General features: G+C 43.1%; 1 long non-coding RNA gene across 5 annotated transcripts in view; it reads right to left on the bottom strand.

The window, feature by feature from the left end:
* Positions 1-24,457, bottom strand: part of LOC142568158 (uncharacterized) — a 66,789-nt gene that overhangs the window by 35,565 nt on the left and 6,767 nt on the right. For 4 of the 5 annotated variants that reach the window (XR_012825376.1, XR_012825377.1, XR_012825379.1 and 1 more), the window contains exons 2-4: positions 18,745-18,868; positions 12,548-12,724; positions 8,744-8,769 (exon numbers count right to left, since the gene is read on the bottom strand). This is a non-coding gene — a long non-coding RNA (uncharacterized LOC142568158). Of the gene's footprint in view, positions 1-8,743; positions 8,770-12,547; positions 12,725-18,744; positions 18,869-21,737; positions 21,859-24,457 lie in introns of those variants that run through there. The other variant, XR_012825378.1, reaches the window with a different exon arrangement.

Genomic DNA, 24,457 nt, shown 5'->3' with positions numbered 1-24,457 from the left:
AGCGTCCATGTAACATGGCGTTTCACCTTTAAATAGCACTTAGTCTATAGTAGCAAAGAAAGTTCTGTGATTATATCTTGTAATCAGTGACGTAACCTCAAATTGTGGTCGTCTCGGAGGGCTGACGTTGCGGCTCTGCATCCTCGTGATAGAATTTGTCAAGGAATCAAATACAATAATAATAACTGCATTGCCATTGCCAAAGATGCTGAAAATGAATTCTTGAAAGCTATGCATTATGAATACAAATGAAATATGCATTTTTTTCATAAAAGTACATGCTCGGAGGTTTCAAAATGTGCGTCCGAAATAACTGATATCAATGCTTCCGGATTTTCTGTTTATTTAATACGTAAAAAAACACAGCAACTTTAGAACTATATCACTTTGAAACCAGCGAAGGAGTGTCTGCTGCTGATATGAAAAATGTAAAGGCCATGAAACTAACAAGTTTAGGACAAATATTCTAATGAAACTTTGTAAACCTCCCTGCCTTTCTCTAATTTGCCGCTCTCTCTCTGTCATGTAAGAACACTATTTAAATATTTGCACATAATGTAACGACGTGGGATCCACGAGGATGCGCAGCAGCACCAGCAACATATACTTATAAGTCGTCAAAGAAAGTCCTACAACGTTTATTTGTCTGCACGCGTATCCAAAACCCGCGCTACTTCAACCTCGTGCCCACTGGCACATGCCCGCTGCAATAAAGTTGTCCCAAATATAGTAGCGCCATTTCCTCCCCCTTTAGGAAGATCATCGTCCTGATGATAGAGGCTTAGAAACCAGCGATAAAATGTGCAGTCTTGTCAGTCTTCATAGTATGGCTTCATACGAAGCACGTGAACGACCTCGGATAAATGCCGTCGGCGCTTTGAATGGTGAGAGCCGTCTGGAACGACTTGATAGTTGACGTGACTGATGCGTCGGAGAAGTATGTAGAGCCCGGAGTATTTGCGCAGCAGCTTTTCAGAGAACCCACGCTGACGAATAGGTGTCCAGACCAACAGCTTGTCACCGATGTTGTAGGTTACGGGTTTGTGCTCAAGATTGTAGCGTCTGGCGTCACAGTGCTGTTGGTGGATTCGCAGACGCGCAAGCTCCCTAGCTGTATCTGCTCATTGTGTGATCTCTTCAGCACCAGCCTCGTGTTTATAAAATTTATGACGGAGCTCTGCGTCTAATGCTGTCGTAACCTTCCGGCCGTATACAATACTGAAGGGTGTCTTGCGAGTGGTCTCTCGACGAGCCGTGTTGTACGCGAAGGTGACATAAGGTAAAACGTCGTCCCAGTTCTTGTGCTCTACATCTACGTACATGCTTACGATATCAGTGTGTTATTGAGTCATTCCGTGAGTCCGTTTGTTTGGGGATGATACGCAGTTTTCTTCCGGTTGGCGGTGCCACTTAGACGTAGAACGATAGCGAAAAACTTGGCCATGAACGCAGTACCTCGGTCCGTGACGACTACTGCGAGAGCGCCATGCCTTAAAACGATGGTTTTGACAAAAAATCGTGCCGCTTAATCTGCTGTTGCCCGTTGCAGAACACCTCCCTCGGCATAACTAGTGAGATAAGCCGTGACGACGATTATCCACCTATTGTCGGTAGTAAACGTCGTTAAGGGGCCCAAAATATCCACGCCTACTTGTGCAAGTGGGGTGGCCGGTACTTTGACAGGGTGCAGTAGACTGGCCGGCTGGACGGATGGGGGCTTGCGACGTTGGCAATCCAGATATGTCTGAACGTAACGTTTAACGACCGCAGTAAGTCTCGGCCAGTGGTAAGTCTGCCGAATCCGTGCCAGTGCGCGAGTGTAGCCGAAGTGCCCAGCAGTCGGCTCGTTGTGGCAATGATGGAACAACGAGTCAGTACTTGCTGCTGCTAGGTAAGAAGTTCTTTTTGTGGAGGAAGTTGCGGCGCAAGCAGTAAAATGCCAGTCCTCTTGCAAATTGCTTCGGCACGCTGTTGGCTCGTCGTTCCAGGTATTCAATAAGCGGCAGCAATTCAGTGTCATCCCGTTGCTGGCGTGAAATATCGCCAGTGTCCACGAGTCGCAGAAAGACCGTTTCGTTACCGTCTTGTGCTGCCGGCTCAACAGGAGATCGACAAAGGCAGTCGGCGTCTGTGTGCCGTTTTCCCGACTTGTACGCAACAAAAAAGTCGAACTCCTTTAGTCCGAGACTACAGCGTGCGAGCGGGCCGGAAGGATCTTTCAAATTAATGGGCCAGCAGAGGGAACGGTGATCGCTAACAATGGTGAAAGACCGACCATACAAATACGGACGAAATTTCAGAACAACCCATACCATTGCGAGGCATTCTTTTTCACTGGTGGAGTAGTTAGCCTCTGCTCGCAATAGTGTCCTGCTGAAGTAAGCGGTCACCTTTTCTCTATTTTCCTGGCATTGTACGAGCACCGACCCTAGACCGACATTACTAGCGTCTGTATACAATATCGCCAGTACGTCTTCATTGAAGTGTGCTAGCGTGGGAGGCGCTTGCATGCGTTGCTAGAGCTCCTATACTCGCTGCTGTTCTTTGCCCCAAGTGAAATGGTTATCGTCTCTGGTGAGCTGTGTTAGCGGCCATGCGATGAGCGATAAATTTTTGTAGACGGGGTTGGGAAATTAGCGACGGCAGCAATTTTAGCTGGATCAGGCCGGACTCCTTTGCTACTGACGACGCGACCGAGGAACTGGAGCTCGCAAAAACCACTATGGCACTTCTCTAGCTTCATAGACCGGCAAAGCGTATTGCTTCAAAAACAGTTTTCAGTCGTCGCTAATGTTCGTCAAAGGTTGCGCAAAAGACAATCACGTCATCGAAGTACACCAGGCATTTGCCATTTGAGTCCAGAGAGCACAGTGTCCATTAGACGGAAGGAAAGCATGTTGACTATTATCAAATGCCTACTTTGGGCACCTAAGCTGGCTACCGAAGGAATATCGAAGAAAACGTGAGACGCTTGGTCCACAGAGAACCATAGGCATACTGCTCGGTATCCTACACCAGCGAGGCAAAATTTTTCGGAGAGGTTGCGCTCCAGCGAACACGTTGCAATCCGTCTACGCAGTGATGGCGGCTAACGACCACGCATTGTTTCTTTTTCTCATCTGCTAGCCAGAAAGCGTCCAACACTCTGCCAGGCGAAAATCCACTCGGCCAGAGAAAATCGAACGCGCACCGAAGTGCACCGCGCGGTTGTCCGGGCAACACGAGAACCAAGCATGCGTTCTGGCTGGTTGCGGCAGCCTGCGGGTAGCGAGAACAAATAAAAATAATTGAAGAGGCTCAGGGTGTCCTCGCGAATAAAAGTCAAAGTAGAAAAGTAATTAAGACAGTAGTTGCCTTTGCTGGCTTTAGTGTCTTGACATGGATACTCTGGCGCAGGTAAAAAAAAATTTTCATATTCTTTTGTGTGACACGATGACACAATTGAACCACCCCAAACGCTTCGCCTGATTCTACCTCGCTGCTTGCTTTGTCAACTTGTCCGATAATTTTTTTATTTGGCTTGTCTTGTATGGTGCGATGTACGACTTTAGAAAAGCAAATGCACCCTTGGCATCAAATGTTTATAACATCATTAAACCCACAAAGCTGCCGCATTCAAAATCTAACGCATGACTTTGGAAATGTCAATGCCCCTTTCGCGTCAAAAGTTTATGAGAACTTTATATCCATAAAGTTTCAGAATTAAAATTCATGAGCTCCGCACATTCTGCGGCCTCCGCGCGATGCCGCGATGAGCCCTCTCGTCATCAAAACGCCCTTGAAACTTTGTGCATGCATGGGGCTCCTTACCGCGAAATGCAGCCCGATTGCGCAATGTTCGCGCGGAAATGTCTTTTGAAGCTTGAATAGACATTGTAGACAAAATCTTCAGCATTATTTCCGCTGCCGGGTATTGTTTCGGTCGGTGGCGCACGGAGGGGCTGAAGCCCCATGAGCCCTCTCCCCCTCTTGGCTACACCCCTATTTGTAATATTCCTGTCATCTCTTGACCGCACATCCACAAAGGGTATTACTCATACTTGAAGGGGCAACAATTTTAACTCCTTGAACGTTGTACAAATAGCTGCACCTAATTACCTTACCCTAATTCGTAATGCGATCTGACTGTATTTAAATGCACTCCGAAATTTGACTTACTCATCACAATCAAAAAAGCAGTGAGGCGTGCAGACAGGACACAAGAGTAGAGAAGTGGACAACACGAACGCCGTGTTGTCCACTTGTCTACTCTTGTGTCCTGTCTGCACGCCTCACTTCTTTTTTGCATGATGAATCCTTACCAACTAGCTGAGCTTTCTGTCGTTCTAAGATTCATTTGAATCCACTTCTGTCGGGCGCAGCAGTCAACGTGCTTTCGTAGCGCATTAGACCCGTTCGAATGAAGGCGATGCGCTTAAAAGTTAATGCGATGAGATGAGATGCGCCAGTTGTCGCGTTCATTTAAACGCGGCTATGTAACGGCTCTTGCACCTGCACATGTTTTTTTTTACCGTGGTTAGTGCATCGCACTTATATATTTGAGCTCCTTTGTTGTAATCCTGCTCTCGTTTCATTTCGTTTGTGTTTATTTATTTAAAATAAGATATGTATGTTTGTGAAAGATGATGGCGACGACGAAAATTCGCCTGGAACGCTGTTATAATTAGGGTCGCAATAAAATAACAAGTAATCTACCTCAACTGCTACCCGAAAATCCGTTGAAGAATGACATTGGAGGTGGCTATTTTTGGCACTATGTTGCACCAAATGTTATGTGTGGCGCTTCCTTTACCACCATGCTTTTCGCGTACGTGGGATCCAATTGGCACTTCGAGTGCCACATCCTCAAGGATTATTTTTGAACACCGTGCAGCTTCCGGGACCGCTTTCAGTTACTGGAACTGCGAGCACGGTGTAAGATATATAGGTGACGACACAGCACGAGCGATGCACAAGGGACAAGCGACCCAGATAAGGTCCCAGTCAAGCTCCTGCGAACGGGGCTGATGGTAGCAGCGTCATCCCGGCAAAAGCAAAAATATACGCAACAGATCTCGTTGCCATAACAATTAGATGACATCGCATGGCTCATCCATGTCACACACGCCGTTTACATGGCCTGAACTGTTCCTTGCGGTGTCGCCAGCTGCATCGTCTCAGCTCTTCAAGCAAGCTCACTTGTGATCGCTGACTTGTGAGTGATAGGCAAGCTGCAGCGATGAGTAAGCTGAGTGTTTCGTTCAAAACTGCAACAGTGACTACACAAGCTGCAAAGGAATGGAAATCTAATTTAATGCTGCTTCTGACCCGAAGCGATTTAAACACTGGGCAGGAAGCCGTTCCTCGCAAATACCGTGTGCTCAGCCAAAAAAAAGCCCTTTGCAGCAAGAACTTTATGAAGGCAATGATGGTTGAGAAAAGGGTGCTTCGCTGAGTTTTGTGTCAGCAGTTTGCTTCAAGTTACAAAGAGAAACGTGCCCGCAGATCACCTTGCATTTTCCCACCAGCATATGTGAAGAAGCGGAAGACACCCACGACAAGGGAATCACCCCTACCCACAAGGGCCAGAGAGAAATAACGTGCAGAAGAAGTCAGCAGGAATGATGAGGCTTATGGAGCACTCCAACATGATCAGATGAGGCAACCATCCTCTGCTCTTGTATACGAGGACCCAACCGTTGCTTCTGCAGAAAAGGACTTTTTCTTTATTGACCAAAAGTGTACAGAATCTCCTAATTTCAACGTTCATGACGGCTGCCTCACTAGGCATCTCGACACAACGCCCAGCAAGGACTCAGCAACAGTGGAAACGCAGGCCAGCTCCATCTTCGATGAAATCCGTCGGCGGCTCAACAGCCCACTGCTGCTTGGAACAAGCAATATGTGCATTAAGAGCGGCTTCACATTTATTGTTCTATCAAAATTATCTTATTAGGACAACCCCTTCCATCGAAGGCTCTCTTCGTCCAGCAGGTGAAAACAATCACCGTTTTCCTGAAGCACTTTTATACTAGGCCGCAAGCTTCAAATAACATGAATTTCAGATGTTTGCCAGCTGAAGGGAACTAGGCCGTTGTAAGCCAAGTGGTAGAATGTCTTCATGAGCTGCAACTCTGTCCTGCCGGCCCATGCCCCAGTAAGCATGCATATGTGCGCCTCGAATGCATCTACACAGACACCAGCAGTACCTGGAGGCATAAACCGTGATCCTTAGCGAAGCAGAAATAAATAACACCTGGCACATATTGCAGTAGGTTGATATTGCACTTGATGCAGCAGTGTGGTGGACTGAGTAGCATATCACCCCCCATTGAGTCACGGTTATTCTACTGCAGGCACTCCGACAACATAGTTCTCGCACGTTTTAGGTAAAGTAAATTAATGCGAGAAAACTGCTAAAAAATATCGTAAAACTTGGGCACGCTCGAGCACGACAATGGGAAAAAGTAAAGAATAATAATCAATCAATAAATAAGGGATGTTTGGCTGCGCCAACGAGCGTAGTACTCCGCGACAGCTCATTCGAGAGTCGGGGTAGGCGATGCTAGGCCGTTGCTATGCGTAGATTATGGTTTCACTGCACCCTAGCACAGAGGCACGATCCGCTAAGAAGGTTTGTAGATCAGCGAAAGTGTTCATACCATTCCTGGCGCAGCGGGGCAGCGGTTAATTGACACACCACTGCCCCGGCAGGCGGCTGTTTTCAAAACAGCCACCCGTGGGGCTTGCGAAACCCATGTTTTTCTCCCTGAACAATCTCTCGGGAGCTGAAGTTATCCTCGCACGCATGCACGCCCGCATCCTTGCAAGGATGCAGTCGTGGAATCTAGGGTGGTAGGCTAGTAGTGTTTCACACTAAAACAACGAAACGAACGAACAAATCAAGAGCGAATAAGCGAATGATTGAATTAACGGTAGAACAAGCAAATGCACGGAGGTATCAACGAGTGGTGTGTACGGAAGCTCGCACAAATGCTGCAATGATTTAAGAAACCAACGAGTGAACTAGCGAACAAATGATCAGGACGTGCAACGAGCAAAAAAATGAGCAGGCAAAATAATGCACGAAGAAACGATCGAGCCAACGTTCATGAGAACAAAAGAGACGAGCTTTGGTTACAGCTTCGTTATAAGGGCGCCGGCTCTTAGTCGCCTAGCAGGTTGAAATAACCCGCCAAAATTCATTGCCTTCCGTGCGTTCAACTAAACGATCACAAAACTGCTGGTTCACAAAATTGAACTTAGTAACGAAGCTGCACAGAAAGAATGCGGCAAAAGTATTTTCTTATTTTCGTCAGCAACAGTTTCCGGAAAAATGGCATTCGCAAGACGCGTATTTCTCGAAGAAAAGCATTGCCGCTGACACCGCCCCGGCTGCTGCGGGAACAGCCATCTCGTGGCATTAAGAGAAACTTGGGGACTTTATTGGGGACCTGTGCGGGCCGCTGTGTCCTCACCTATACTGGGACCCAAGGCAGGCAGCATATCAGGGAATGCGTCTCCCAAGGTTTGCTCTCTCGAGAGAGAATGACGTGACACCAATGATGATCTTGATTGGCGTTTCCTTTTAACTGTAGCCTAGACAGACACATTGCAAGCTTGATGCAAGCAGGTTTTTTTTTCACATCTATTGTCATATACTATTGGCACGTGCAAAGGTTTATCTTTTTCGTGTGACCGCCTTTCACCGTCTAAAATAAATGTGTCGCTAAGCGCTGGACGCGCCCGCATCCATGGGAAGTTTCTCGAATATTATCGGTGGTTCTTTCTGCTGTTTGTTGTCACCGAAGCGTGTGCAATCTCATTGCACGTGCGAAGCGAATTGTGTAGAACTTTCTGGAAGACGCGCGGGCACCAGCGATTACTATGGAGCCCTCGATGGCTCATTTATAAAAGCCGATACGCTTGACCGGCAGATCTGATTTCGACGACCACCGGCTGTGTTCGCCGCTATCACTGTGCTTTGAGTGTAACTAACTTTGATTGGGTGAACTTGTGCCCACCGAAGCAATCGTTGCATTCAATTACGATGTGCGGAGTCCTTTCCGGGCTTCTCTTGCTGTACGCGCATGCCTCATCCAGTGACACATATTTGTTTCCAAATGTTTTTTTTTCTCAGGCGGCCCGCTAGGGCCTCAAATAGCAAGACACTGCTTTTTGCGTCATCATACAAGCTTTCCCTGCTAATTTCTGTTTTCCTGCTTTTCTATATCCCCCTTCTTTATCGTGTCTACCTTTCGCATAGAAGTGACCGTCGGTGTTTCTCACCTCCTTTTCATAACTCCACGTAGTATATTCACGCTTTTAATTGCCCTGTGCTCTACTGGCCTCGATGCTCCTCTTACAACCGTGCGGCACCGCATGGTACTAGGGGTAACACTGGTAGAAATGCCCGGTGGTACAATACCACCGTGGGGTCTTTACCGCGCCGTTAGATTGCCCGCTCTTGTGGACCAGTTCATGTAAACGGTTAGACACAAAATATTACCAGTTCCGTCTCAAAGAAACAAAATGCATTAAAATCCCTATTATTGTAAATGTTTATTTCGTGTTTGTAGAAGTTCGTGATAGTCACAATTTAGTTTTCTGTAAGGAAGAACTGTACACGTTTAATCGTTTTTTTGCCGTTGTAGCTGTGAGGTCCAGCTAAATAGGTTTCTGCTTATGGGGCTAAAAACGCGATGCAAATGTCAGGCAGCAAGGAGAGCAATTTGCATGAAAGTACAGGTGATCCTCCACTTACGTGCATTGGTTCCATGGTCCTGTGCACTTTAGCGTTATTACAGTCCATGTATTATTATCGTCATACCATAGAAAACAAGACAATAGAAAATAGATAAGGGCACTGGCTTAACAACAAGGTAAATATATGAGGATGCTCTGGAATAAATGCTGTTGTAGATAATAATGTATGGTCATTTATGCATACTTTTTTTGCCGCTCGAGCATAGGAGAGCAAGAGATGGACGGGCAGGCACATGTAAGCTCAAAAGCGGCTTCAATTACCTGCTCTCAATGTGCCACCGCTGTGCATCTAGGGAACTTCCACCTGTCCCTCTGGCGTCTCGTTTGACTATCAGAACTTACCTTCATAGGCTGTACAGGACTGGTCAAATTTTATAAGCGAAATGGAAACATCCCTCTAGTGTACGCTGTGATATAGGTAGACTTGTTCTACTTCGTTGGAAATAATCGGGTTAACAGTATGCATTGCGCAGGTATCTAGTATTTAAATGCATTTTGTCAAGTTTTTTTTTTGCAATTGAAAGGGTGCTACGAACCTCCTGATGCTAATAAAGTTAAGTGCTTGCGCACCTTCGGCACACACGGGGCTTGACATTAAAATTGGCACATGAGACTTGTGCCTCCACATAGCATTTCGATTCCGGGTTAGTTGCGGCAGAAGTGTGGTACTGCGAAACAATGCTCTATCCACGCCATAGCACAAGCGTGTAGTTGAGGGAGCAGCTGTGTCGCACACGCAGCCGGGTGCATCAAGTTCATCGCTGGATTTTTTTTTTACTATTCCCATAAGGAATAAATTTTATTCCGTGTTACGTGGGTCGTGCATTTCTGTATCGTCTGATGTTATGTTGTTACGGAAGGATGAAAGAAGAGAAAAGGAAGAAGATCGCGAGACGCTGGCTGCTGCCCGCTGTTGCTGGCGAGCTATTTTAACCACATTGACTCTGCTTGTATATATGTATTGTAAATAGAGTCTGTCTATACTCCCAACATCGCCGTAACAATATTATGAATTAAAATGATAGGCAACTGCAAACGAACGTAACAAACCAACTTAGCAGTAGTATTTACCTGTACTTTAAGCACTCGCAATTTATTGGGACTCTAACCTCAGTTTTATTGGCCGTGTTTTTGCATGGTAATACTTGTGTCAACGAATGGCGACAATTCTTACAGTGGTGCCGCGGGGCTTCTTCGGTTTAAGAGCTCACTGGGACTACGCCAAGTCACAAGTGAAGAGGTGGCGCCCGTAACGTTCACATATCATAGTAATAACACGCGTATTTCTTTTACACGGGTGCGAGAAAACTATGTCTAACCTACACACACAAATACATGCACAAACACACTAACCAATAGAATTTCAAGCTTACCGCAGGTTTTAGGAAGGCAAGTGCCTGATGTAAAATTATGGCTCCCTTCCTTCGTCACATGTGTTATGGAAACTTCTTTTCTCGTCTAACAGGCGTGTGATGTGGGCGTTACAGTTTTCTTATTCCGTTAGCACAAATATCCCAGCCGCTCGCCACGCAAACGGTTGACAGAGCCAAATACAGTATTTGCTTCAAAAGAAATCTATTAGGGGACCTGTGCGACAATGTATCTAGCAAGACGTCTTGTTTTTCGTGGCGCTTGGAGCAGTAATCCAGAACTGAATCAGAGAATCTGTACACGCCTGTTGGCACTTAATGGGCCGCTAAAGCAATTTTCAAACTAACCAAAGAACAGCGTCACGATTCATTAATGTTGTCCCGCCAATCTGATGCTGGAAACGTTTTTGAAATTCTTAAGATATTGGCACAGCTATCACACCTATAAGCGGCCTCTTTTCTCTGTTCGTCTCTGCTAGCGCACTAGAAGCCACACTAGAGGTATAGCCGGGCTACATATAGAGACGCGCGTTCTCTTACCGTCTCCCATTTAGCTCGGCCGTGACAGGGAAGAAACCAAGAGGGCCAAGCGCCACCTAGAAGTTGGGTGCATGAGCTGCGAAAGGGCTCGTCGTGGCACGCCGAGGTGGCAGCGCTAGACTACGTGCAGTGGTCGTCTCTACCATTAACACACTGTTCTAGAAGCTTATAGTCAAGGGAATAACTAAGTTCTTCCCAATATATAGTACACTAATACTGCATCAGCACAAATTTTGCCCTAACAAGTAGAACAGAACCGCACTTATTAGTGTTACAAACCATATTAACACTTGTCTGAATTACAACGAAGTAGTAATTGGCATATTCCTAGACATTAAAGAAGCGTGCGACACCGTCGATCGCCAGATCCTGTTAAAGAAACTGCAGTGTTATGGATTTCGAGGAGACAGCTTATATTTCTTTCAGAATTACTTAGAAGAAACATACCAGAGCGTATACTTGGCTAGTGTCGCGTCCGACTTCCTCCTCATTACACACGGCGTTCCGCAGGGATCGGTTTGGGTCTGATACTATTTCCCGTGTACATCAATGCCCTACCCCAAAGCCTTGATAAGGGTTAGGAAATTATGTATGCTGATGATACCATAGTTTAAATATCAGGAAAAGGTATCAATCACTTAGAAAGCAGTGGAAATAGAGAACTAGAAATCCTAAAAAACTGATTAAAGGATAAAAATATAACACTAAATATATATAAAACAAAATGCACTATATTTTCGTCCGATAGAGTTAAAATACTAGGTATAACTTTGATGATTGCGATGAAAACAATGATAGAAACTCAGGAATATAGATATCTCAGTATAACGTTACATTCAACCCTTCAGTACGAGGCACACATAGCAAATGCTTGCAGTCGGCTCAGTCATGCATGCTTTACTTTATATCAGGCGCGTCAGCATGTTCCCGGATGTACACTACGAATGACTTAATTTAGTCTTTTCATAGTCACTTACCCTAATGTATTGATACATGGGGGCATATGTATTTATCTTATCGAGACCCAGTAATCAAACTGCAGAAAAGATCGCTTCGAATTATGTCCTTCTCTTGTTATACGGAACACACGGTGCCGCTATTAAAAATGAAACTAACATTATGCCATTCCTCATTATGAGAGATTTCAAAACAGCGTGCTGAGTTCATGCCACACTTTCGGACAACCACCCGCTTCCAAGTACCTCTTTCATCACACCACACAGACAGACAAGGACACAATTCAACAAAAATTTTAACGTACCAACTTTTAGCAATTTATATGGTAGGCGCAGGTTAGCCGACATTGGAACGAAGATATCGAATAATCTTCCGAAGAGGGTAAAAGAGAGTCCATGATTTTAGTATGCTCTTAAGCAATTTATAATTCATAAGCCATGTGTTTCTCTATCGTAATAGTAACGAATTTTGCGATTGTTGTTTTTTCCTTCTGCTATAACAAATTTAATTATATCATTTTAACAACAATGTTACCGGAATATGTACTTGGAAATCACATTAGCTGTTAACCCGAGTTGCAATGGTGTTTTGTATTCATTTGTATGGGCCCAAAACTATAGCTAAGAGCGTATAGGAGATTTTCAGCAACGTTTGTAACAACAAAAAGAAATAAAGTGAAAGCTGAAAATAAGTAGCATCGTGGTGGCTTCTTCAGGAAGCCACCACGATGCGTAAGTGGAAGGCATTCTGGAGCGGCACTCACCCGACGTTATTCGAAAGCACATTGGCAGTGCAATATACTATCTACACGGAGGACACTTATTTCTCACGCTTTAGTCATAGTTCGGGACCGATTCACTGCCCGTTTCTTTCCTAAGTTCTCAGCACGGCCACAGCAGAGGCGATCGAAAGTACTAATCCGCTTGTCTACTCACCGCATTCTCGATAAGGCACGCATGCCCAGTCCATCCTCCGAAACGTACCGTGTTTGCAGCCGCAAACGCATCGCCGCCGTTTCTTATTGCAATATGTCTCAGGAACTCCAGGGCACAACTTCTCCGGCACGAAATTGTCCCAGCATTTCACTTTCCATTCATTGTCTCGCCAGCATTCTAGACAAAAACAATAAAAAAGGAAGCAATGTGCGATTAAGGTTGTCTTGCACCCCTTGTGATATCTAATTTCTTTAGCTTTACTGCTAGAATGGCCAAATTTCGGTGGCTGATGTGCTAGAATAAGAAAGGTCGGACAAAATACCATGAAGATTATTTTGGAAGGAAGCTGTGTGTGTTTCGCCTGGTGCCTTGGTATTCGGATTGATGTGCTTTATACGCAGCTTTCATAGGACATGATGTATTTTGTTGTTCCATGTAGACGCGTATCCGACCAAAATGCTGTTTACTGCTTTCGCGCTTAAGCGCGCACCGCCTTTTCAAGGCAAAAGCCTTAAGTGGCTCATGGAAATGGCTCCTACCTGAAAAAAGCAACGTCTAGTCCAGCGAGAGAAATAATGCCATTATTAGGAGCGTCTCATACTCCTGTAAGTAAGGAAGCAAGCAAAGATACCATGCATGGATATGAATGAAGAAACTAAAGAAAGGAAGAACGAAGGAAACATGGAACAGAAGACGGAAAGAAAAAGTGAAAGAAAGAAATAACATTTAGGTAGCGCATTGAGTGCTCGCATGTGTAATTGAGGAGGTCGAGCTAAAGCGCCATAGGTTTACCTAACACTACGGCTCGTTATGTGTTACAAGAGTTCTGACCCCTCCGGTAACATCAATTAATGCAGAACCATGCGCGCAGTAGGCTTTCTGCTTCACGTACGTATTACAGGAGTGTAACACAGTACCGAACTGTTTTTTTATTGTCCTGACAAAATGGAGATTCTGGCGGAAGAATGTAGCGCAGACTCCTCTCTATCCCTTTCTTCTCATTTTTATTGAATATAAAATGTGCGACGTTAAACGACAGCTAGAGGCGGCTATCGCACTCCCACAGGTAGACAAAACAAAGGAAAAGAGGATGGTTAAGATACAGAACACACACAGAAGTGCATAATAATTTGGCAAAACATTAACGAAGCAAACCAATGTATCATGGAAAAATGAAATAAAAGGCATTAAATGACTACGGAACGCAATTGCATAGACGGGTAATAGGAACATAGAGAAAATAACATTTTATATTAACTATATTCACGAGGAATTCATTAAAATCCACGTAACTAAAAACTTCGTGTTCCTTTTTTACATATGCTGCTTTCCGAAACCTATACAAAACTCATACGATCGTGCACACCTGTCATGTGCCAAATGTTCCAGGAAACTTTGTAAGCGCTGTTAATGAAAAAAAGTCACTGTCGAAAAGCGAAACATCTATTGGGATAACAAACTAGTAGACAACTATAGGAAGTAAGGATAGTAAATTTAGCATCCGTATAAACACTGAAACATTCGCTTACAAACTAAATTAAGAACAATGATGTCATACGTGCTCGAGCCAACGTGAACACATCTCACTCAATTACTGTGGAAACTCACTGTTAGTACGCTGGCGTGAGGAAGCGCGGCAGCAGCAGCGACCGAGTTGTCCTTCGTGCTGCCTCTCGCTTCAACGCGAACTAAGCCGTGAAAACACAGCGCACACGAAACTATCAGCCGTCGGTGCACTCTCTCCCCATCGCAGATCCCTTTCATGATACGGCTAGCGCCGCCGCATAAAGCGGAGCAGCTGCTGAAGTAGAACGAACCCCTCCCTCCCCTCCCCTTGTCCCTTTGCGTGAGACGCTTCCTCTCCACTTTCCTCCTTTCCGGCCGGATTGAGTCGGCATCGCAGGCTCACCTTTGCACTCACTCAGTTCTACATAAAGCATAAGGCACGTGGCGTCTATGTTATCGCCCTTTGACATTTACGAAACGTCATGATAGCGGCAGCAATGCGCCTGGATTGTCCATGTAATTACTATCGCAATAAAGTGGGCACAACGTAAAATTATGATACCTACAGGATTTTGGCATCGGCGTTCCTTCAGCAACCAACATGTATTGGCGTTTTAGGTAAAATCAATATTGCGGAAGAGAAACGTGTTTTTAGCTAATGGGGTGATATCTGATGGCACAAATAGCGCTGCGTCTTAAAACATCCCACAGTGTGTTCTTGACCGCCCCAATACTTGTGCTATTATTGTTTCTGCCTTTTACTCTTAGTACCTTAATAAAGAGAAGTACTATGTAATTTGGCCGCAACGGGCCCATGCGCTCCAAGCCACGTGCTACCAAAGCATAGCCTTCATGCTGATGTTCGTTTTATGGAAACACGCGGCCCCTTCTAGTATTTGTGCTTCACCATTATGAATGCAGATAATTGGGCACGCGTGCTTTTTTTAGTAAGATTCTTTTAGTAGTGCTTTTTAGTAGCAGTAGGCTGGAATACCAACGCTCCCGTTCCTTTAAGCGAGAATCTTTGTGCGGACAGCAAGGTACTGCGTGACAAAGTGCCTTGCTATAGAAAAAAAAAACAAAGGTATGGAATTTCACTTGGATATGAGATAGGAGGATACAGATGCGGCATACGCGAAAGATGTTGCTTACGTAGAATGTAAAATCAAGGTTTGCTGTGAAATAGACAATATCGATGCAACTATGCAAGGATCTCGCATATATTTCGTAGCATCGAGACTGAGATTTTGCGGTAATGAATATATGGCTAAAAAAGATGGACATTAGGGCTTACGTCAAGATCTATAAAACCAAATAAAGTGATACCCTACAGAAGGCGGCAGCGTTGCTTCTTTCATCAAAAAATGGCTAAGATTCGCATGCTTCCTTGAATGTTCTTGCAGGAAAGACTGAATTCAAACGTTCTTTGTCTGCCTGGATTGCGGTGTCTTACGAGGAAGCTTTAGCTCGGGCCCAACTCCGATGCGGCCTATTGAAATACATGTAAAACGCAAAAACGTTTTACGAGATAACCCCTGGACTTATTTTTATAAAGTTGGATGCATGTGAAAGAAAAAGTTAAATTCTAGTGACTCTTGCGAGCAGAATTTCGATTTAGGGCTAGAATTTTCTTTCAAAATTTTCAGATATTTTACCGTCTCAAAAAAAAACATAGAAGCACGAAGTTTACAAATTCATAGCTCTGCATCAAGAATTGATATCGCCATTCTATAAACAGCATCCATTAGATAGGTCAAAGCGGACAAATCCGATATGTCATTTTACATCTTACGTGAATTTGTCACGTTGGTTACAAGGATTCTACAAAAGTTGTATTTCCCTATTACTAATCTTTTTTTTTATTCCTGTGTGAGGTATCAATTTTGTCCGCTTTAGATGTACTGTTAGGTGCAATTCACAGAATCGTATTACCGTTTATTTGTTGTTGAGTTATAGACTTGTAAACTTGATAGTTTCGTTCCGTGAAAATTTTTGATTTTAGCCAATTTTTAATAAAAAATTGACGACCTAACTCGAAAATTCGAAACCAGCAATGACTATATTTTACGTTTTTCTTTTAAATGCAACCAACCTCGTCAAATTTGGTGTAGTGGTTGCCGAGAAAAACGAATTCTCCTTTTACATGTATTTAGATTGGAGCACCCGAGCTAAAGCTTCCTCTTAATAAGAGTGGGCTATCGCCCTCCTCTTTTAAGCAGCAAATGCTTCATACTAGTATAGAAAATATTTTCTGTCCTTATATACAGTTGTTTTTTAACAAACGCTGACATAATAATTTACTTGCCCTTAAGACGAATTCGGTCAGTATGTTTTTGTCCACTTCTACGATGTAAAAAAACATGAATAGGTCCTGCACTTCCTTTTGCAAGCAATATGCCATAATTATTGACCACTTGATAGGTTACAGTGACCGGAACGTAATAGTGATTTTGCTCTATGATTTATCTGTCGCAGAACTCTGTACTAAAAACTGTCTGTCTGTCTGTAAAAACTGTACTGTCTGTTCGCGATGTACGCTAAGAATGCGTACATCACGAACTTTCCGAGGTCTGTCTGTCCGTCCGTCCGTCCGTCCGTCCGTCTGTGTGTCTGTCTGTCTGTCTGTCTGTCTGTCTGTCTGTCTGTCTGTCGGTCCGTCCGTCCGTCCGTCCGTCTGTCTGTCTGTCTGTCTGTCTGTCTGTCTGTCTGTCTGTCTGTCTGTCTGTCTGTCTGTCTGTCTGTCTGTCTGTCTGTCTGTCTCGGTTTTTGTGTTAACATTTTCCCAACAGCCCACTTCACTCTGTAGCACATGTTGAGGTGCTTGACTATAGGCCTGGCTGTGTTGTGAGGAAGCAGGGTTCGAAAGCAACCGCCGCAGCAAATTTGGTAATTGAGTATAGGATAATGTGCACATGTACCACTCTTCTACGAACTTCCATCCCACCGAAATGGGTCGCTGTAGGTGCTCTACTGGGTATGTACTACTCTTCTATGAGCATCTGCGACACCGACTTCAATCACTGGGCACATGTCGACTAGTCTGTGCTGGTCTTCACTGTACACTTTTGAGGACGATTTGGGTCACCGGATATGTGCAACTAGGTTGGCTCCTCATCCTCTATTCGATTTCGTTCCTGCCCATTAATATTTTCCAAGCCGTTTACTTTCAGATCGGTTTCTTCTTTGTTCATGGTAACCTACCGTAATGCTGTAAAATAATGGGACTACAGTATGCAACCTAATTCCCAAGCTTGTTTTTTTTTTAGCGAGCGATGTAAACAATAATAGGCTTTTCTCACGTAGAAATTCAAGTGAGATGTGCGATGAGTTTCACGTGCTTCAATTTAGGGGATTTCATATTTAGCACACAACACATAATATTGGAGGTCGCTCTTTTCTGATGATGTAATTACGTTCCGAAGTCGGCATGCTATACAAGCATTAAAGGGCAATTGAAATCTTTCCAGTCGGCTTATTTGGAACGGCCACTGACTACTGAATATCATTGGCTATTTACCTTGGATTCTGTCGCAATATGCATAATATTACCAATCAGAGAATGCGCGTGTCTGTATGTGCTAAATATTGTAAAATCACATGCCATAACTTGTTTATTCGCGATAATTGATCAATTTTTTCATCATCATCATAATTTATCGTGCCCTCAAAGGCCCCCGTGGGGCATTACATATGGGAGCCGGGATACTGGACACTAAGACCAATCCTGTGACAAATTGTATTCGCTTGTTGAGGTAACATGTAGTATGTTCGTAGAAATGTACCTACTTAATGGTTTTGACTGGCCTACAGTGATTTTTTTATATTGTGGCCGATACCAGCCAAAATGCTGTCGGTGCGAATATTTTATATACGTGCGGCGGGGTAAAGTATATATCGAATTGAATTGACTAAGATTATGCCATTTCTTGCATGATACGTTATCAAAGATACTTTTATTGTCAATGAATATAACAACTTCCTTCCAAAATCATTAAAAAGACACTGTCGCAGTTGTTGAATTGAGAAGGCGTTCAGCTCAAGTGATTACACTTCATTCAGAAAATTTGAATTTGCTGCTTCTGATAAACGGATGTATTCGTCTAATGGAACAGTTGTATTTGATCAGCAAGGTAAATGGATGTCCAGAAAAGTATAGACTATCAAGAGAGAGGAGGGGGTACGTCGAGAGCTCGCTTTGGATCATTCTGTGCTTCCGTCCTTTTTGCAGTTTCTATTCATAAAGCTGCTTGTTGTCATAACTCCCTTCGTCTGCACGTGATCTATTTAGACCAACTAAAAACACATTCGACTCTTCCAAAGGATTTTGTGCAGTCGTATGTGCTTTATAACCTCTTATTTTATACGAATATCCCAATTCGTAATTGACAACAAGCAAATACCAATTTAGATACTATAGAAATGTATACTAGCGTCATTAAGTGCACTACGACGTCTTGTAGGCGTAACTAATGCGGCCTAGGTATGTACAATGCCGCATAATGCCAGCTACGTTTGCGCGGAGTGAAACATTTCACGCAACGCTATCGCATTAAAAATTTTAAAAGTAAGGATTTGCGACAGGTCACTGATTTTTTATTCAAATTATTTGGCGGGGCAGTTTTATGAATGGCAAAAAAATCTAGCCTACAAGATTACGCAAAGTGCAGTTCTATAATAAATATTTAACTTACCGTCGCAAATAGATGATACACAGCTTGCCGTCGCAATTAACAACGCACTCTGCCATATCTTCATTTTACCTCTTGGCGTGCGTTGCAGCCGTTGACGCTAAAGAAGGGTTTCCCTTGCAAGAAGCTGCAATAAATTAGGGTGCATTCCGTTCTTGAAGAAAACGCACATATTGAAAATCAAAGCCTAGATTTGTTTGCTCTATAGAAAAAAAAAATCCCTATTTCTTAATTTGATACGGATAGTTAGCGTCACTGTAGACGTTTATCTAGCAGCCAAAACAAATATATTTAAGTGATGGCTATTTACATCCCACCACATCAATGTCTACTCTGTCGTAGCGGCATTAACACCAAGTTAAGCCTACATGTTTTTTTTTATTGTGATATATTTGGGCTTGAGTAGTTTCTTACACTCGGGGTCCATGGTGTGGTGTGCGCCACTGCATAGGGCACAAGGTACAGCGCAGTTGTAGTCCTCAGGGATGGCGGTATGAGGATGGTGGTCTCACAGATCCAGCATCCCAGGGAGTTTAGTATGGGACATGCATCGGATGTGTGTCCGACTTCTTCGGATGGTTTATAGGCGTGCTATTGCCTTTCGGGCCCCCTTAATGATATTGTTACGGATTATTGTGTGTTTATTTACAGATCAAGGCTGGTATATACGATTGATCGGGATGATAGCCATGTAAACACTGCTGCTCGCCGCATGGACCGTCATCGTCCTCTTCTTCTTCAACCTCTTGATCTCGCCGCCTTTTAATTGCCGTTTCGCAGACGAAGCCAGCTGGGATAGTCATTGTTCAGTGATGGTATAATCGTGCTTAAAACGCAGACCATACACTGGAGGCGTGTGACGACGTAAGTTAGGACACTCAAATGGTCGAAAACGGTGAACGAGCAAACATAGTGTGACGAAAACTTACAGCATAAACCGCGCTTGCGCTGTGGGATCCAAAGCCTTACTGAGTGCGGTGGTACCGCTGCTTTGAGCGGTTTTGCGGTGGCAGAGTGCGAAAATGTGCTATCCTTGGGCTTCTTCGGCAAGGCAGAGTGTATCGGCGATCAAATTTGTTTGCGATTTATACACATGTTCATTTTATATATTTATTGGCCGTTTGTTTAGATATGCGTTCTTCTAATAATGATATTGCTTTTTGTTCTACGATTCTAAGTGGTTATCTTTTTACGTCTTGCGTTCTTCCATTCGACACTCTTGTATGTAGTCTTTATTTGCACTGCTGCCAAGTAGACGGCCAGTGGACGCAGTCAAGCCCTATATTGAGGCTTTTTTCCCTGTCCGCTGCAACACTGTCTGTAAATGTTGATGTTCAAACAAACTGAACTTGGACTTTGACTTGAATATTTGGTATATACGGAAAACGATAGGATGGTGTCGAGGAAGATATGCGGCAACCAGGCATAAGGGAGATAGGAAGGGCTGTAGTGAGATGATCATGCTCCGCTGTGTTATAGGTATGCATGCTTGATGAATGGTAAGGCGTCATCCTAATTCATGTGGTCAGAGTACACGTACGTGGGCAGCATGCTTGTCAGCATTCGGTTCATCCATTAAACGAGACCATAGGTCTGTGGAGGATACGGCGTTGAGTTTCGGAAATGCGCGTCGCACAGACGAAGCAGTTCGTCTACAGCGTTGGTGGGGAACTACCATCGGCGATCACGCGAGGTGGGCGATGCCGCGGAATCACGAAACGGAAGAAGCTAGAAGCTGCGACGCAAACATAGGTGGATGATTGTCTTGCTGTGGTTGCTGCGTACTGAGTAAGATGGCAAACCGGCGATCACACATCGGTTGTTGTTTATCGCTGCTATTCAACAGCTATTCATAATTTTTCTTGTTCAGGGTCTATGAATGAAGCCATCTTGGCATTCTATATGGAGTGCTTATGCACAAAACGTTTTGGTATTCACGCGTTGTATACAACTCAGTGGTGTGTTATCACACGCCATCGTTTCCTCTTGGTCAAAGGCAAATAAGTTCAAGAAATATGTCAGGGAAGATACAGGACTAGCTACAGCCGAAATCATTCTAGAGGTTCAAAAGAAAGCGACGTGATGCGCAATATCTGGGAAATGCCTTGTTGAACTACCGACGTAATATTTAGGTCACCATAATGAACTTGTTATTGAGTTGGTTCGTAGGTAAGAGAAAATGAACGTCTAACACAAAATCTAAAAATAAAATTGTGAAGATTTAAAAAAAATTGACAGAACTTATCGCTCATGTGTATCTAAGGAAGCTAAGCTTGCCAACTTTTAGAGAATGCTGCGTTGTAAGAGAACACATGGTATGTGCAATGTGTAGGCCTCTTTTTCCAGAAATTCGAGTTGTGTATGGCTTCACGCACATTCTTCCTGTTTCGAAGCTGTGTATGTCTAAGAGAGGGTGCCATGTAGATCTCAAAGGAAGCGGTTATGCATTCTCTTTCATACACGCCTGATGACGTCATTGGCATACTTTCTATCAGTGAGTAGCACTGAGTGCATTAGTCAAGGTATTTGGAAACGCAAATCATTTGGCTACTGACGTCAAAGTGCAGACGAAATTCGCGTGTTTATATCGCTTGTACTCGGCGCATACATTGCAACACGTGTGAGTGAAATGAAAGCACATGTATTGCACAAACATTACTGATACGTCTAAGTGCACCTGGCTGATTAGACATCCTTGAGACTTAATTGTGGGAAAAGGATGGAAGAGTGTAACCCCAATTATACATTATATAAACTCATACACGATAAATGATGTCGATGCAACAAATATGGTAGACAAATATAGAAACAAAGTTAAATTCCAGTAAAGTAAAGTTAGAAATACAACACACACTACACTAAAATGGGAAGGTCGGAGAAAGCTAACAGGAATTCGTGCTTAAGTTCTGTATGAAATCTTTGAGCTTCCAGGGATTCTAAAGATAATGGTACTGTGTTCCAGAGGGATAAAGCTAAAAAGTGTAATGAATGCTTACCATAGTTGGTTCGAATGTAGGATAAAATGAAGTTCATATTGTCTACAAATATAGTATTACTTATAATAATAAGGCATACCTTTGGTATGATCGTTTCTTCGATATCATTGTTTAATTCCCTAGATATAAATATGGCGAGGTTATATTTACCAAAATTATTAAGACTCGAAATATTATATTTCTGTAATAATTGAGCGCTAATTCTACAAGGTGAAATTGTTATTAGGCGAATAGCTCGATGACTTGCAAGTAACTTAGGTGACAGTTATAAGCGTTTCCCCATGATTCATTGTTATACTTAATATATGACTGAACAAAAGCATAATAAAGCTACCTGAGAGTACAAAATGAGAAATATGGTCGTGCTTTGAATAAAACGCGTATTGCATATGCCATTTTTTTACTTTAGCTATGTTATGGTGAAATTCAAGGTAGTGATTAAATTCCGTACTTAAATATCTTCAATGATCAACTGCAGTGATTAGGTTTTTGTTGATGAAACTAGACTGAATGAGTTCACGTGATGGCTGATTCTAGGCAAAAACAATAAAAGCAGTCTTATTATTGTTAATGTGTAGCTTATGAAGTTCACACTATTTGGGTCCAGATATTTCCGTTTACCTTATTCGTTAGCGTTGTTACACAATTGTTACAACGAAATATAGTAGTGTCGTAAGCGTGCAGAATGCAATTCGATGAGGAAATGCAACTAGGCCGATCATCAATTAAATTGGGAAAAGTAAGGAACCTAATATGGACCTCTGATATACACGAATGTTAGCAGTAGCTTCTTTGGAGTAGCACCAAGGTAGAAAGCGAATTGTTTTCTATCTTCTAAGTAACTGCGGATTAGACGTAGTGACGGACCAGTTGTTCCAATAACTTCAAGTTTAGCACAAAAAATTCTGTGATTCTGCGGAAGGCCTTGTATTGGTCAAAGAATATTGAGGCTGCAAATGTACCTTCATCAATCGCCTTTTGAGATAATCAGCAGGAAGTACAAATGCAAGGTTGCAAAACCAAAACGAAAGCCAAATTGATAAGGGGAAAATGCCAACTTTACCTAACTATTTCGTTAGATGCTTCTCGATAAATTTTTCAATACCTTAATTAAAAATGAAAGAACATAAATGGGTCTATAATTCTGTGCAATCGGGCCTTCACCTTTTTCGAAAACAGGAATCACTCGACTGCGTTTGAGTTCACGTGGGAAAACAACAAGTTTTAAAAATCACGTTAATGTTAGCTGAAAGAACTTTGCGATAAGGAGGGAGGGGGGTGGTAATTTTAATGTGCTAAGCGTTTACGTTATGGAGTCCAGCACTACTGGCTTTAACGGTCCTAATTATTAAAATACTTCATCAGGCGTTGTTAGAAAAAGAAAAAAAAAAGATTGTGAGGTAAGCGCTTAAAGAACATATTGCAGCATGAAGCAGAATCAGAATTGTATTTGAAGAAATCCTCACAAAAGGTGATTAATGTACACCATGGCATTATGAATGATTCTCGAAATGACGTTATGAGAGTAGTGGTTTCAAAAGGTGTTAACAGCTTCCCACCTTTTCCTAGTGTTATTACGACATTCTATAATTTTTTGTTTCCTATAATTCCTCCTCGCAGTTATCAGCTGTGCAGAAAGTGAGTTAGAAAATTTTTTGTAAGGGGCAAGAAGTTTAGTATTGAAAGGTTTGTTCTTAGTCTTTCACGAGACCGCTCTGCTTTCAGAAGGCTATCTGTAAGCCATGGACTTTGAGGCGATGACACCTTTTTTCTGCATTTTAGTTTATTAGAGTGGGAGTTGAACTGCGATGAAATTGTCGTTAAAACTATGAGAAACCTTATTGAGGATCATTAGATAATACAACTTCCGACCAGCCAGTTTTAGTTAGGCTAGCAAGGAACATTTCTTTATCAAGGAGAACTCTGTAGAATGAAGTGTTTGATGAGGTGTATTGAGTGCGCAGGCGTAGAACGATAGGGTGGTGATCAGTAATGTCGGTGGTAACAATGCCAGTAAAAGGTGGGCCTATTAAGTTCGATAATACGCGATCAATTTAGGTGCGATCGGCAATGGTACAACAGCGAGTAGGGAAAGTAATTAAACATTCCTACCCGAAACTATGGTATATGCTTGGATAACTAGAATAATTAGATGAAGTGGTATCCATGAGATTAATATTGATATTGCCCATAATTATTGCGGTACAATTAGCGCATGATATTTGTTCCATGACTTGATCAAAGACACTACAGAAATCAGCAAATCAAGAAGAAGGTGAGCGAAAAATGCAGCCGAACACGAAGTTTTGTTGTCTATACAGAAGACGGGGGAATAAAAAAAACAAATACAGGTTCGCAGTTAGTAATATTCAACTCCAAGTCATGGCGACGTTTGTATGGAATGTTATATGGCACAAATACGCCTGCACCATCGTGACTATTCGTGACTCTTATGGAATACTCAAAATGAATCAGTTAAAGCAGAATAGGTTCTTTTCATCATTGCTAAGCCAGGTTTCAGACACACATATTAGTGAAAACGTGTTCTAAAGTGTCGAAAATAGCTGCCGAAAACATCAAAGTGCTTGTGGAGAGTTATAGCATTGAAGTGAATGATTAATGGCACACTCCCGTCATCAATGTATTCAGTGCAGATGTTGACAAGTAAGAATCCATGGTGGATGGTGATGACATTTAAGGGTTAGAATAGAGGCAGTCAG

Source organism: Dermacentor variabilis, unplaced genomic scaffold, assembly GCF_050947875.1.
Source record: "Dermacentor variabilis isolate Ectoservices unplaced genomic scaffold, ASM5094787v1 scaffold_17, whole genome shotgun sequence".
Lineage (NCBI taxonomy): Eukaryota > Metazoa > Arthropoda > Arachnida > Ixodida > Ixodidae > Dermacentor > Dermacentor variabilis.
This window is presented reverse-complemented; position numbering and strand designations above follow the sequence as displayed.